This window comes from Alnus glutinosa, chromosome 2, assembly GCF_958979055.1.
Source record: "Alnus glutinosa chromosome 2, dhAlnGlut1.1, whole genome shotgun sequence".
Taxonomy (NCBI): domain Eukaryota; kingdom Viridiplantae; phylum Streptophyta; class Magnoliopsida; order Fagales; family Betulaceae; genus Alnus; species Alnus glutinosa.
In genome coordinates this window covers 12,621,069-12,635,696 of record NC_084887.1, presented here as the reverse complement: position 1 = coordinate 12,635,696, position 14,628 = coordinate 12,621,069, and the positions used below count along the sequence as shown (strand labels likewise).

Below are 14,628 nucleotides of genomic sequence, written 5' to 3'. Positions count from 1 at the left end.
GGCATCAGTCCTATCCGCCAACAACTTTTCATCTCGAGGAGTTATGATACCTTGAGCCACGGATGCAGCTACTGCATCACTCAGCATCACAGAGTCATTGGTCATAAGACGACCTTTTTGAGATAGGAATAATGGACGCCAAATTTTTGGTTGTACTTTAGGCACAGCATTCAGATCAAGATTATTTTGGGAAGAGGAAGAAGCCATTTTTTTGGAAAACTCAGGAAATGAAGATATTCCTCAAAGAACCTGAAGGAGAAAAGATAGAAATGAAGCTGTTCTTCGAAATATCTGAAGAGAAGGAAAGAGAACTTAATCAGTGGACAAGATGCGGTCTAATAGAAGTCATTCTGAGCCTGGCCGCCACTACCACTAGCAGACAGCTCTCGAATTACGAGTCTCCTCTTTTTTTTCAACTTTCACTTTTTACCTCCTCGAACTCCGAATTCACTCGATGACTTTTCCGGATTCATCACCGCACATTTCACACCTAGCAGACGTGGAAGAGCGTTTCGAGAGAGGTATGGATTTAATAGTGACCCACTGTCGGCACCACTTGCACCGTCCCCTCTCAAATCTCCTCTATAAATTCACTCATCTTCTCCATTGCAAAGCACACCTTTCAGCTCTCAACCCTTCACACTTTGAAAGCCAACATGTTTCTTCTGGTCTAAACTTATCATCGCTTCCTGAGATAGAAGATGTAATTTCATAACCAATTTCAAAGTCAAAAGTTGGTAAAATGCAGCATCACAACCAGATTCACAAACAACAAAGCAAGACTATTCTTGATCATACTATCCAGAAGCAAGATTATCCTTGATCATGCAAGACCTTCTCTTCTTCCTTGTCAACCCGGACTCTCCTCGCATCCATCCACAATCCGGTGATGGCGATCTGTGACAGAAGAGAGAGAGCACCACGATATGAGTACCGCACTCATATCCTTTCCTGATTGCTTGCCTCGACTTCTTTGCCTTCTTCACCTTCCCCACCTTCCTCTCCTTCGAGGCTTCCATGTTCTCATTTGGCAAGCTTTCCACCAAGACTACCTGGAAACATCTTCACAAAAGAAAATGTTATTCAATAAATTGTTTTTCCCTATAATGGAATAAATAAATGCTTTCCTTTCTGCAGTCTACATACTAGTTTAATCTGTAATGAGCTTAAAATTCTATATATGATAATTTGTCATACGGTGCTGTATACTTGTTTATTTTTCATGTTTAATAATTAGATGCTTCACGTAAAATCTGTATCACTAGACTTAAGATTTAGGAATCTAAATCTTTCCTTTATGTAAACTTTATGCGAAGCATAGTTTACAAATTTCGGGGACGAAATTCCATTAAGGGGGGAGGGATGTAGCGCCCCAGATTTTAAAACACATTTTTATAGAATAATAAAGTTAAAGGATAAAGATGAATATTTATGTGAGTAAATAATCATTCGTCTTATAAATTGTTTTATCAATATTTTCAATTGATTTAATGAAACTTTGTTTGAATAAAACGGATAATTATTTTTATATCCGAAAATTACTGAGTTAATAAATAGACAAAGTAATTAATCATTAGATTAATTAGCTTTATTTTATAATTGTACAAGATATTATTTGATACTTTATTATCTAGTGTAATAATAATATGTGTATTAATGTTCGTAATAAAATATCTTTATATTTATGAAACGAACTGAACTCAAAACGGGTTTAAAATGTTACTCTAGTGATTTATTAAATTGATAAAGACCTAGTGTAAAAGAATTACCTACTAAATAATTTAATCTACACCGAATGCTTTATTTTTCATAAACTAATCAAATCTATTCGGCATCCCCATCTTTGAAATACAACTCACTCATACACTCAACCGTAGTAATGATTCCATCCACTCATCACCCTCACATTTTTAAATCCAACTTATTCTCCACTTTGATTTTAATAAGCCTCCCTCATCATTTTGTCTCTTCTTTTATATATTTTATTACCCTCTTTCTTCAGCATCTTCCTTATTCTTGATTTCTTTCCATCCTTCCACCGGTGCACTATTCCAACATTTCCTTATTGTTAATAATTTATTATAAGTGTAGCCTTCTTTTCCTTCTTATTCTCTCCCATTATTCTCTATTATTAGTTATATATATATATAGGTGTAATGGCCGGCTGTTTAACATTATGGGTGTATATTATTATATTATCTCTTCCTTCCTCCTTCCATTATTCTATTACCTTCTTTTCCTTTCTTCTATCTTCTTCTGCACCGAGCATCTTCCTTCTTCTTCTTTTCCTTTCTTTATTCTTTTATCCTCCTATTTCTCGCCGATCACAGACACTCAGTGAGACACAGAGAGTGGGAGCCAGAGAGTGAGAGAAGAGAGAAGCAAAGATTGAGAGAGGGAGAGAAGCAGAAATCGGGAGACAGAGACGGAGAGTCCGAGTGAGTGAGAGTGAGAGATGAGATCGAGAGGGAGATCGGGTCAGAGAGAGATCCGACCGTCCTGATGAACTGACCTTTAACCAGTGAAGTCCGGCGCGATCTCCGGCGATTGGGGGGCTGTTTCCGGCAGTATCTTTCCGACGGCACAGTGACGACTCCGGAAGTGTTCTTCCGGTAATTTCAGTAGATTTTCTGTAGAAAATCCCTAGGTAATTTCAATAAATTGATTTGATTTATACTTGTTAATTTACAACTAATTGAGTGTTGATTTGCTGATTTAGATTGAAATTTTGCTTGTGTCTCCTTGTTCTGCCGATTGTGGCCGGGTGTGTGTGTTTTTGGGTTTCCATAGATTTGGCTGTGTATAGATTGGGGGATTATTGTAGATTTGGATTCCCTGTTTAGCCATGCAGCCGATTGCTTGTGTTTCCCTGTTTTGATTCTATTCGGTTGATTTCTGTTTAGCCGTGTTTGAGTTTCGGCCAAATGGGTATTTTGTGTGATGATTTTCCTGTTTGAGTGTTCCCTGTTCAGATTTAGTGTTTTTAAAGTTGAGATAATTATTAGAGCTTAATGTTTTAAACTGAATTAGTTGTTGATTATGGATCGGTTGTGATATGGGGTTTTGGACGACTTGATTGAGTGTGTTATTATGTTTTAAGATTTCAACTAAGTTATGATGATTATTTTTATGATTAAAGAAAAGGAGTCTTGGATATGCTTTGAAGTTAGTCGATTATAGTTTTGATGTCTCTTGTATTAGATGTATATTGGTTAAGTCAAAGTTAATTAAATATTGGTGAGTGGAATAATATGGAAAATTGATATTTTGGTTTTATTAGAAATATTAGTATTTTTGACGGAAGATGGGTTTAAATGTTAGAACTAATAATAATAATTTGTAAAAGGGGTTTTATAAATAGAATTAGGAATTGCAGTAGATGATGTTAACACTTTGTGTGGATATACCTATAATTTTTCAGATGATGACTTGAGAGACTGCATAAATTGGCTGTAAGTATCTCTATACTTACTGAGGACGAAACTGGTGGATTTTTCCATAATATTGTGTTTATTGTTTTATTTAATTTGTTCATTGCATGTGGCCGATCATGCATAGCATGTTATGTCTAATAATAATATAACGGCTGATGAGATAGCCATCAACAAGCTGATGTAGTAGCAAGGGGAAGAAAGGCTAGTCAGTGGATTCAGGGGGTTCAGAGTGACCCAGGGGTGTCCGAAGGCCTAATATATAACTAATGCTGGGACCATAGGATTCCAGTAAAAACAGGTAAGACTTTAAGTCGGAGGCAACGGACGTAAACGAACAGGGATTTAATGGCCCTGGGTACGAGAGTCTGAAGAAAGATGATCATAAAATACCAAACTAAATGGTTATTACGATGCATATTCATACCACCCATACATTTGCATTATACGCGTGGCTATAAAGCCATATCTGCATGTTAAGGAATTTATTAAGTAAATCAGTATTCACCTTATTATTGGAAACAGTGGACTCACTTTGGTTGTTTTGTGTTTTTTTTTCTATATATATATATATATTCCGTTAATGCAGGTTAATAGACAAAGACCAGAGCTCAAGAGGTTTTATAGCTAAGGACGCATAGTTTATATTTTGTTTGTAGTTTTCTGTGTTTATAACATTTCATGTTGATAAGATTGCTAATAATTTCTATGTATTCTTTTGTGTCTTTATGGACACCTGTTTCCTTGTATTTGTTATAAGTATTTTCTAATGAATATCTAGAGGTATTTAATTTAAAAGCTCTGATGTGTTATTTAATCCAAGCCTGTTGGATAAATTATATATTCCGCTGCGAGAGTTATCTCTGATGTAGTAGCGTCACGTGGGAACCGGAGGTTTCTGCTTACGAATTTGCTGGTTCAAATTCGGGGCGTTACATTATGTTCTTAATAAAATTTAGTATTTTCTTCTTAGTGATGAGTAGCTAATTTTTTTCAACTAAGGTTGAGGATGAAACCTCACCTTTGAAGAGCAACAATGTTTTCATGAGAGTTTATACTATCCGATTTTATTTGGTTTAATATTTTCAACGTTTTACTACTTTTGAACTATTGAGATGATTTCTTGGATATCTATTGTGATTTCCGGATACATGTGATGATTTGAGATTGTCTTATTTAATTGATTGCTTGGATTTTTTAAAACATTGGATATCCATTGTGTTTCGTTCAACGGATACATTTGATGATTTGATTTAAACCGGATATCTTTTGTGACTTGTGCAAAGAACGGATTCATTGAATGATTTAATTAATTTTTGAAGCATAGTAGAACATACATAGGATTTATACGGTGAGAACTTCGTATATGTATTAACAAACATGAGAATATGTTGCTGTGATTTGGTGGGTGTGGATTCTAAAACCTTAGTACATTTTCTTTTGTTTTATTTTATTTTAATTTTCTTTTATTCACAAAACCCCCGAAATTCGGAGCTAGGTTAAAATAGAATTAGTTTAAATTGAAATTAATTTTTGCAACACAATTCCCTGTGGATATGATCTTGCACTTGCACATACACTATATTGCAAACGATTCGTGCGCGTGCGAGTATTTAAATTTGCACATCAGGTTCTCAAGGGACAACGGATGAAAATCTTGGAGTTCTTCATCATTTATCGTATGTCCGTCCAACACGACTGGACGATAGCCTTTCAGGTTCACTAGAACCCTCTTTTTATTTTTCTGCGTAAGAGCTACTCCAACAATAAATATTGGGAGGAGGAGTTCTTCTGCGTCTCGAGAGAATGGGAGCCTCCCGCCACCAAGGTGCTTCTTGAAGACCAGAAAATATCCCGAGAGTGGAGGCCTCTTGAGAACGATTGGAAAGAGCCTCCCCAACTGAACTGAGTAGAGAGAGCCAAAGTTGCCAAGGTGATCTCGTTTTCTTAGCTATGAGCGAATATCAAACAGATCAATTTTGACAATATCGTGACCAATGCCTATATGAGGGAGCATCTCGGGTATTGGATACCCAAGGGCAGAACTTGCTCAATAAAAAAGGCAAATCAAAGAAGAAGTCTAGAGAAGATGCATCCGAAACTGTTCATCCGGCAGCGCACCAGAGAAGGCCTCTAAAAATAAGAAGGCTCTTCAACCTCCACTAGCTGTGTCTCAGTCAAGGCGTGCGGCCCCAAGGAAGGTAAAAAAGTCCTCTATTGCGACACCGAGTGAGGTGGTGCCTGAATTTCAAACGATGACTGCTTCGGGTATCGTTAAAGCTCCTGCATTGTTTGATAAAATTAAATTAGAATTTAAAGTCTAAAAAACAATATTTCAAAAATATTTGAAAAATCAAGGATACCCAAACATGACATAAAATTTGAATATAGCTATAACTATATATATATGATCGATTGGATGTTCAGTTGATCAGAGTAGTACACTGCAATCACGTTTTCTATCGATCCTATAATCCTGTCATTATTGATCAGACTAGTACTAATTAAGATCAACCGCACGTTAGATCGAACTTTCACTGTGTCAAGATTGATTGATCAAACTCTACCATGATTGACTAGACTAATGCACTAGGATTGATTGGAGTAATACGCTTAAATCGATCAGAACTTCTATCGATCCTATGATCCTGTCATGATCGATCAGACTAATGCACTAGGATCGATCAGTTGTTTAATCTATTGGAGTAATACACTTGGATCGATCAGATCTTCTATTAGTTTGTGATTGGCTGCATTCTGTTGGACAAAATCACTTCTGTGTAATGTAACTTTTTAATCAGTTATATTGTTATGTTTAGAGTCTACACTTTGATTATGTGCATCAAGAAGATTCTGTGCAGAATTCAAGACGCTGAAGTTCAAGTCCCTTGCATCCGTCCAGACGATGTGGTATTCCGTTCAGATGCTAATCAGTCAAGCAACATCCGTCCGGACTCCTATATGTGTCCAGAAGCTTCGAACTGTTCCAAGTTGCATCTGTTCGGACGTCTCAGCAACACGTCTGGACGCTATTCAGTGTTCGACAAATAAAAGGATTCCCTTTCCAAACACAGATATGGGAAGATAGCTGTAACCCTCCGGACGCTATCCTTGATAAGGCAAGACGTGCAGAAGATTCTCACCCGTTCAGACATCAGTCTACACTGTCCAGACACTCAGCCTTTACTATGGAAATTTTGTGTAGTAGAAAGTGCAACTGTCTGGATGCTAGGGCAACACCGTTTGGATGCGACCCTATTTAGGAAAGAATATCAGCAAATTTGGAAAGACAGTTGCATAGTTGGCCGTCTGGACTCTCCCAGATACCTTCCAAACATCGCCTAGAGAAAATCAATTCAGACTCGATTTAGGTCTTCTATAGCTTATAAATAGAGGCCTCTAGGCATGTACAATTTACAGAATTTGGTATTAAATTTGTTAGTTTGTAATTGGCTGCATTATGTTTGACAAAATCACTTCTATGTAATGATGCATTTAAATAGGTATTCAGTTATTCAGAAGTCTTCTAGAAGATTCTGCACAGTCTACAAGTCAGAGAAATTGGATCCCTTGCAACCGTCCGGACGACTTGATATACCGTCTAGACCTCCAATTGTCCAAAGCATCATCCGTCCGGACGATGAGAACTTTCCGTCCGAACCTTCCTCTATGTCGAGAAACTTTGAACTGCTCCAGCTTGCATCCGTTCGGACATTTCAGCAGCACATCTAGACGCCACTCAGTGTTCGACCAGCTATGGGATTTCTTTCCAAAACACAGATATGGGAAGACAGCTGCAACGGTCCAGACGATGTTGATTCCCGTTCGGACGCGCTCATCCATAAGGCAAGTCGAGCATTCAAAATTCAAACGTTCGGACTCCAGTCTTCATGGTCTGGACGCACGAGCTACATATATGGAAATTGCGTGCATCAGACCAACCGTTTGGACGATCATTCCTATGGTCCGGATGTGGGAAACCTTAATATGGAAATTGCATGCATCGAAGGTGCGATCGTCCGGACGACAAGGCAACTCTGTCCGGAGGTGGCTCAAATCAGGAAAGAATTTCAGCAAAATTTTGTTCGTCTAGATGCCTTATGTCTACCGTTCAAACGGGGCCTAGGTTTTTCAAGCCAAACACTCATTGAACCTACAGCCTATAAATATAGGTCCCTAGGCTTGAGAACTGCAAGAATTCGGTATTGAATTCCTTAGTGCTTAGAGAGTTATTTTTTAGAATTGTTGTGTTGAGTTAGTCTTTCCTAAGCAATTGATGTGTGTGCTATTGCTGCTCTGATTTGAAGTCTATCTTAAGGGTTGGCCCTAGGGTAAAAGATTCCATTGAAGACCCCTTTAAGTAGGAGACTTGGTTGGGAGGCGTTCGTGTTGGGTTACACCTCAGAGTTCAATGTACGACCACTGCATAAGGTTATGTGAGTGCTACTGCTTTATAACTAGTCTTGTCTTCTAAATAGTGGATATCCTCGGTTTGGCTGCCCTGGAGTGGTTTTTCTCTTGACTGTATTCCCCTTCGTTAACAAAATATCTGTCTCCTTTAATTTCGCATTTTGATATTTTGTTGCACACATTTTTGCACACACTTGTTTATATTAGAAGTCATTTGATTTTTCAATTTGTATCAGAGCTTGGTACACTCTATTTAGATTCAATTCTTGAGTGTTAATCTTTCCTCTTTGACTTCTATTTGATAAAATGTCTCAAAGTCTTAATATTGTTCCTGTCTTTGATGGTACGAACTATGGCTATTGGAAAGCCATATGCGGTTCTTTTTAAAATCTATTGACTGTTGGAGTATTGTTGAAACTGGTTGGACTAAGCCAGCGGATGCAACTCTCAAACTAGTCATTGAGAAAAACGCACGACTTTCCAATGATAAAGCCCTCCATGCTCTTTGTCAAGCACTTTCACCATCTGAATTCACAAGAATCTCAAATAGTGAATCCGCTAAAGAAGCGTGGCAAATTTTTGAAACAACATATAAAGGCACCAAACTTGTTAAATCTGCCAAACTTAAAATGTTGATTTCTAAATTTGAAGAAATTAAGATGTTGGAGGATGAAACATTCGGAGAGTTTTACTCCAAGATGAGCGACCTAAGAAACTCAATGGTGAGTTTTGGGAAAACCATCTCGGATGTAAAACTCATCCGTAAAATTCAAAGATCTTCACCTGAGTATTTCAGAATCAAGGTAACTACAATTGAAGAAAGAAAAGATCTGGAAGAAATGAAGATTGAAGAGTTGGTGGGATCTCTTCAAATTTATAAGCTGTCCTTGCCCCCAATTAAGAAGCTGAAAACCATTGCCCTGAAAGCTTCCAAGAAGAAGGTCGAAGTCTCATCTAGAGACGACTTTGAGGATGAAGAAAAAGTTGTGGCCATGCTGGCCAAAAATTTCAGAAGATTAATGAGAAATGAGTGGTTCAAGAAGTTTTCCAAAAAATGAAGGAGGTCCCCAGAGAAGCTGAACCTGAGGAAGCTGAGAAGAAAGATCCCAGACGCCCAAGATGTTTTGAATGCTCAGGGTTTGGGCATATACGGGCTGATTGTGGGAATCTCAAGCAGGGTAAGGGGAAGCCATATAACGCGACTCTCAGTGATGAGTCCAAAGAAGAAGAAGCTCCTGAGTAAGAGAAATTTCTAGCCTTTGTGGCTCCGCATGTAGAAGAGGAAGATTCTTACTCAGAGCACAGTGATGATGGGGAAGAACTCAGGGAGGCTTATAAAACCCACTATGTAGAGTTCGAAAAGCTGAGGGAAGGTCGCAAGCAGGACATTCATGATCTAGACAGTTTGCAGACTGAGAAGAGTTCATTGCTGTGCAAAATACAGGAGCTAGAGGAGAACCTACTAGAGACACAACTCCAATTAGAAAGAGTCATCGATGAAAAGCTAACTCACATGCTATCAATCCAGAAGATCCCAACTGACAAGACTAGTCTCGGGTATGTACCTCCTCCTTCTGATATTCCCTCTACTTCCAGGACTGTCTTTGTTAAGCCTGCAGTCCCAGAGCCTCCCCCCATTGTTAAGGATAAAGGGAAGGACAAAATTAATGGAGATGTTCCGGACACTCAGAAGCCCCCTTCCTTTTGAAAATCTCCCATATACCATCGCTGCGGTCTAAGTGGGCATGTCCGACCCTAGTGCTCCCACCTCAAAGCTCAGAGAGCAAAAGTCAAGAAAGAAGTGCCCAAACAAGCAAATTACGACACAAGACTTTTGGCCCAGCATCAGACTCCATGGCATCAGGATCCTTACCAGGCTCCATGGAATCAAGCTCCTAGGCATCAGGCTCCTTATCAAGCCCCATGGCATCAAGACCCTAGGCATCATGTCCCAAGGCGCCAGGCGCCTCAGCATCAGCTACCTCAGCAGAGATTTGTTCCTGCCAATCATAGTGGCAAATCCAAGTTCAACAAATCCAAGCATTCCAAAAGGCCACAGAAGGTGGAAGATGATCTATACAGCAGGGAGCCACCTATTTGGAGGCAAAGCATGATGCTATGGATGGATCAGCAGATGAATTTCTGCCAACGACCACCCATAGGAATGCAGGCTTGGGTCAAGAAGAAGGAAGACATTCACCCCATGAGGGGGAATGGACTCACCTAGTAAGTGAAGGTATTCGTGCCTAGGATATGGTTCCTAATCCTAAGGCATCAGGTTTGATTGCGTGATCTTTTATTTGTTATATCTTATACTTGTTGTGCAATCTTGGAACCTTTATGTTTGTGCCCCTTATTTCTCTTGATAGAACATTGTAAGTACTATCTGGGGAAGACAGAAAAAGCAGGTCGGGCAACTGTTTTTTTCTGTATTGGCGACATTGAGCTTACACAAGTTTGATCTTGCTTTGCATGCTTGTTTCATGATGTTATTTCCATAAAACATGCTTATGTATTATATATAAAAAAAAAATAAATAAATAATTGGGAGAAAATGCAGGAAATTTTGTTTCTCTTCTTGGCATGTCAGATATTGCTTGTGCTTTTGCCTGATATCTCAATTCATTATGCATTAATTAACTTTGCTCAGATATGATTAAGAGTTTATGACTATATTTCTGCCAAGTTTTTCCTGTGTATGTAAAAGCTGGATAGTTACTTTCCTCATGTGATGAAAATGTGTACTATTTAAGACTCTCCTAAGGTACATCTTTTCCTCTCTGACTTTTTGCTTCTGGAAATTCTAAATAAGAGAGATGTTTTTGATAAGATGGCCAAATTGACCAACATGCTAGTTGAACCTAGAACCTAAAAATTCTAGCATTTTTCTCTAGGTTGCAGCACCAAAAAGAATCAAGCAGTTATTCTTCTGAGCTCTGTGCTATATGCTTATATTCACTACTTTTGTCCTGAATTAGCAATGTATCTTGCCCTTCATGGTGCAAGTAAAATTTTATCTTGTCTTTCATGGTACAAGCAAAACAATTAGGTGTTGCATCTTAAGGGGAATGTATCAGATAAGGGTGGCTAGGCCCTAGTACTTTTATAAGGTTTGACTTTTGACTGATCTTTCATTGATTTTCTCTCTTGTCTAGAAAAATTGGTTGCTTTTTGTCATATCAGTGAAATTCATACCTTTGAGAAAGTCTTCATACACACACGCATTGCATGAGTTGAGTGATCTATTTAAATTCTATATCTACAGGAAAATTTTGTGTTGATTGTGCTCTGAACTCTCTTTTATATCTCTGCATAGTTTTGAGAGGCTATTTGATTGCTTTATCAGTTGATTATACATGCATGTTCTGAAGCTGACTTTAGGAAAAATATTTTCTGTAAATTTTCCCTAAGTTTCTGTCTTTTCAGTGTGAAGTGTCCGGACAGTCTCTCCTTGCGTCTGTACGAGTGTGGCTCAGACGGCCAAACGGTAATGTTAGATGTCCAGACACGCACGGCTCAGAAGGCCGGAGAGTAAGGTTACAAGTCCGGACGCACACGGTCTGTCGCATGCTTATGTGGCAACGCACTTTTGGACGGGGACCTCATAGGTTTTAAAAACTATAGCCGCCGCATACCCCACTCATTTTTCCTAAAAGTTTGTCTTTTTGTGCGATTTTCTCGTGGGTTAGTGCAAAATCTCGACTCTTTTTGTCCTTTTGTGCATTACTCTCTTCATTCCAGGTACTTTCTCAAGCTATCTTTATTCTTTTCAGTATTTCGATAATTGTTAGAATATTGATTATTTTGGGGAATGTTTTTGAGAATAAAAACTGCATATTTGTAGTATTTGCTGTGTTGGGATCATATGTTTCCGTGGTATTTTGGCCTGTATTGTGTTGTTGTTGAATGTAATTTGTGAAAAGTCCATTTTACTACCGTTATAATGCCAGATTTTCTTTTGGAACTAACAAGAATCTGATTTTTTTTTGGATTATTTTTGGCAAATCTTGTTGGTTATTTTTACAGAATCATGTCTGCCGGCAATCCAAAAGAGTCCAACAGAGGACAGAAGGAGATAGGGCAGCCCTTAGAGCTAAAATTATGGACAGAGAAGTCATTGATGAGAGAAATGTGGTTCGTTCAGACATCATGGTGGCTCCTCTGGACAGTATCCATGACATTATCCAGACCTACCACTGGGGTTATCTGCACAACTATGCCTGTGTTGTGTACACCAGGCTTGTTAGATTAATCTATGCAAACCTCGAGGTTATTCAGACTGATCATCATGGAGTAGTCCTTCAGTCTTCTGTGGACGGATATATTAACACTGTTGATCCCCAGATCATCAGTCAGTTCATCGGGGTGCCAGTACTCCAGATTTTTGCCAGTCCATATAATGAGGTAGTCTTGCCTCCATCTCTAGTTGATCTCAGAGAATTCTTTCATGATATCCCGCAAGAAGAAGAACGTGCCACTTCTATTCGAATTGGTGCCCTGACTGCTCCACATCGTATGCTTGCCAAGATTGTTCAGCACAACCTCTGGCCCGTTGTTAGGTGCATTGATCTGATCCTGAAGAGGGCCCAGTTTGTCTATGACATCTACCTTCGCCTGCCTTTCTACCTGTGCAAGCATGTTTTGGGGGTTATCCTGGAAGCCCGTGATGAGGACAATACAGGTCTCATCAGTAAGTAGACTCTAATGAAGTCCAATGCCCAATTGCGGCAAGACGATCTAGATGATGATATGCCACCACCCCCTCCTATTCCTATAGCAGTACCTGATATGGCCTCTTCTTTTCAGACTGCTCTACCACCTCAGCAGGATGTCAGTTATGCTCAGATTTTGGAGGCCTTGGCATCTATACAAGGGGGTATGAGTTCCATGTAGCTGACCATGTCATCTATGTAGCAGTCCATCTCTGCCATGCTGCAAGAGGTTCACTCTATTAACTTCCGTGTAGAGCATAACCAACTAGATTTCCAGGATTGTCTCAAGTACCATCACCCATCCAGTAGTGATGATGAGGATGATGCGCCTATGGCAGGGGCTTTTAGATTTTTATGGTGTATTTTTATTTTTATTTTTATTTTTGAGACAATATTTTGGATAATTTGTTAAACATGTTTTAACTTTTGGATATTATTACTTTGTTTACCCTGGTCCTTCTGAGACATTTAGGGGGAGTAATCGTTGTGTGGTTTTTCTCATTACTTTGTTTTACCCTTTGTCCCTTTGTGACAAAAAAGAGGAGTAATTTTTGATTTGGACCGGGATTGTATTTTTAACCGGTGATTTTTGTCCCAGAATGGCCAAATGGAGAATTTGTTTGTTTGTAATTGGCTGCATTCTGTTGGACAAAATCACTTCTATGTAATGATGCATTTAAACAAGGATTTAGCTATTCAGAAGTCTTCTAGAAGATTCTGTACAGTCTACAAGTCAGAGAAATCGGATCCCTTGCAGCCGTTTGGACGACGTGATATACCTTTCGGATGCCCAATTGTCCAAAGCATCATCCGTTTGGAGGACGAGAACTTTCCGTCTGGACCTTCCTCTGTGTCGAGCAGCTTCGAACTGCTCCAGCTTGCATTCGTCTTGACGTTTCAGCAGCACGTCCGGACATCACTCAGTGTCCGACTAGCTATGGGATTTCTTTCCAAAACACAGATATGGGAAGACAGCTGCAACCATCCGGGCGTGCTCACCCATAAGGCAAGTCGCGCATTCAAAATTCAAACGTTCAGACGCTAGTCTTCATGGTTTGGATGCGCGAGCTACATATATGGAAATTGGTTTGGAGGCGTTTATATTGGATTATGCGTCAGAGTTCAAGGTACGACCACTGCATTAGGGGTATATGAGTGCTACTGCTTTGTAACTAGCTTTGTGTTCTAAATGGTGGATATCCTGGGTTTGGCTGCCCCGGCATGGTTTTTCTTTTCATTGAGTTTCCACTTATTTAATAAAATACTCGTGTCATTTCAATTCGGCTTTTACATCATTTTGTTACACATTGTGCACACACACACGGTTAATTAGAAGTCATTTAATTTTCAATTGGTATTAGAGCTTGGTACACTCTGTTTAGATTTATTTCTTGAGTGTTATCCTTTTGACTTCTATTTTTTTTTTTAATATGTCTCAAAATCTTATGACCGTTCCTACCTTTGATGGTACGAACTATGGCTATTGGAAAGCTCGTATGCATTTCTTTTTATGGAAAACTGTCAAAACTAGTTGGACTGAGCCAGCGGATACAGATATTGAGCTTGTAAATGAAAAGAATGCACGACTTTCCAATGACAAAGCCCTCCATGCTCTATGCCAAGCACTTTCACCAACTGAATTTACTAAAATTTGAATCTGTGGAACAGCTCAAGAAGCATAGCAAACTTCAAATTTTACTCTAAGATTTCTAGATTTGAAGAGATTAAGATGCTTGATGATGAGACATTTAGAGAGTTTTACTCTAAGATGAGCGACCTAAGAAACTCGATGGTGAGTCTTGGGAAGTTCGTCTTGGATGTAAAACTCATCCAAAAAATTCTAAGATCTTTGCCTGAGCATTTTAGAATCAAGGTGACTAGCATTGAAGAAAGCAAAGACTTAGAAGAGATGAAGATTGAAGAGTTGGTGGGATCTCTTCAAACTTATGAGCTGTCCCTGCCCCCAGTCATAGCGTAGAGTTCACCGGAGGACAGAGGAAGGCATAGCTAATTCTATAGCAAGAATAGCAAACATGCCAGTTATTTTGGAGAGGAATCTTGTAAAGGCTGATGTT

At 39.0% G+C, this 14,628-nt stretch overlaps 1 long non-coding RNA gene across 1 annotated transcript; it reads left to right on the top strand.

Annotated features, from left to right (window-relative positions):
- Positions 1 to 2,249: 2,249 nt before the first annotated feature.
- Positions 2,250 to 4,341, top strand: LOC133861642 (uncharacterized). Its single transcript, XR_009899049.1, has 3 exons — positions 2,250 to 2,647; positions 3,422 to 3,452; positions 4,021 to 4,341. It is a non-coding gene; the product is annotated as an uncharacterized LOC133861642 (long non-coding RNA).
- Positions 4,342 to 14,628: the final 10,287 nt, after the last annotated feature.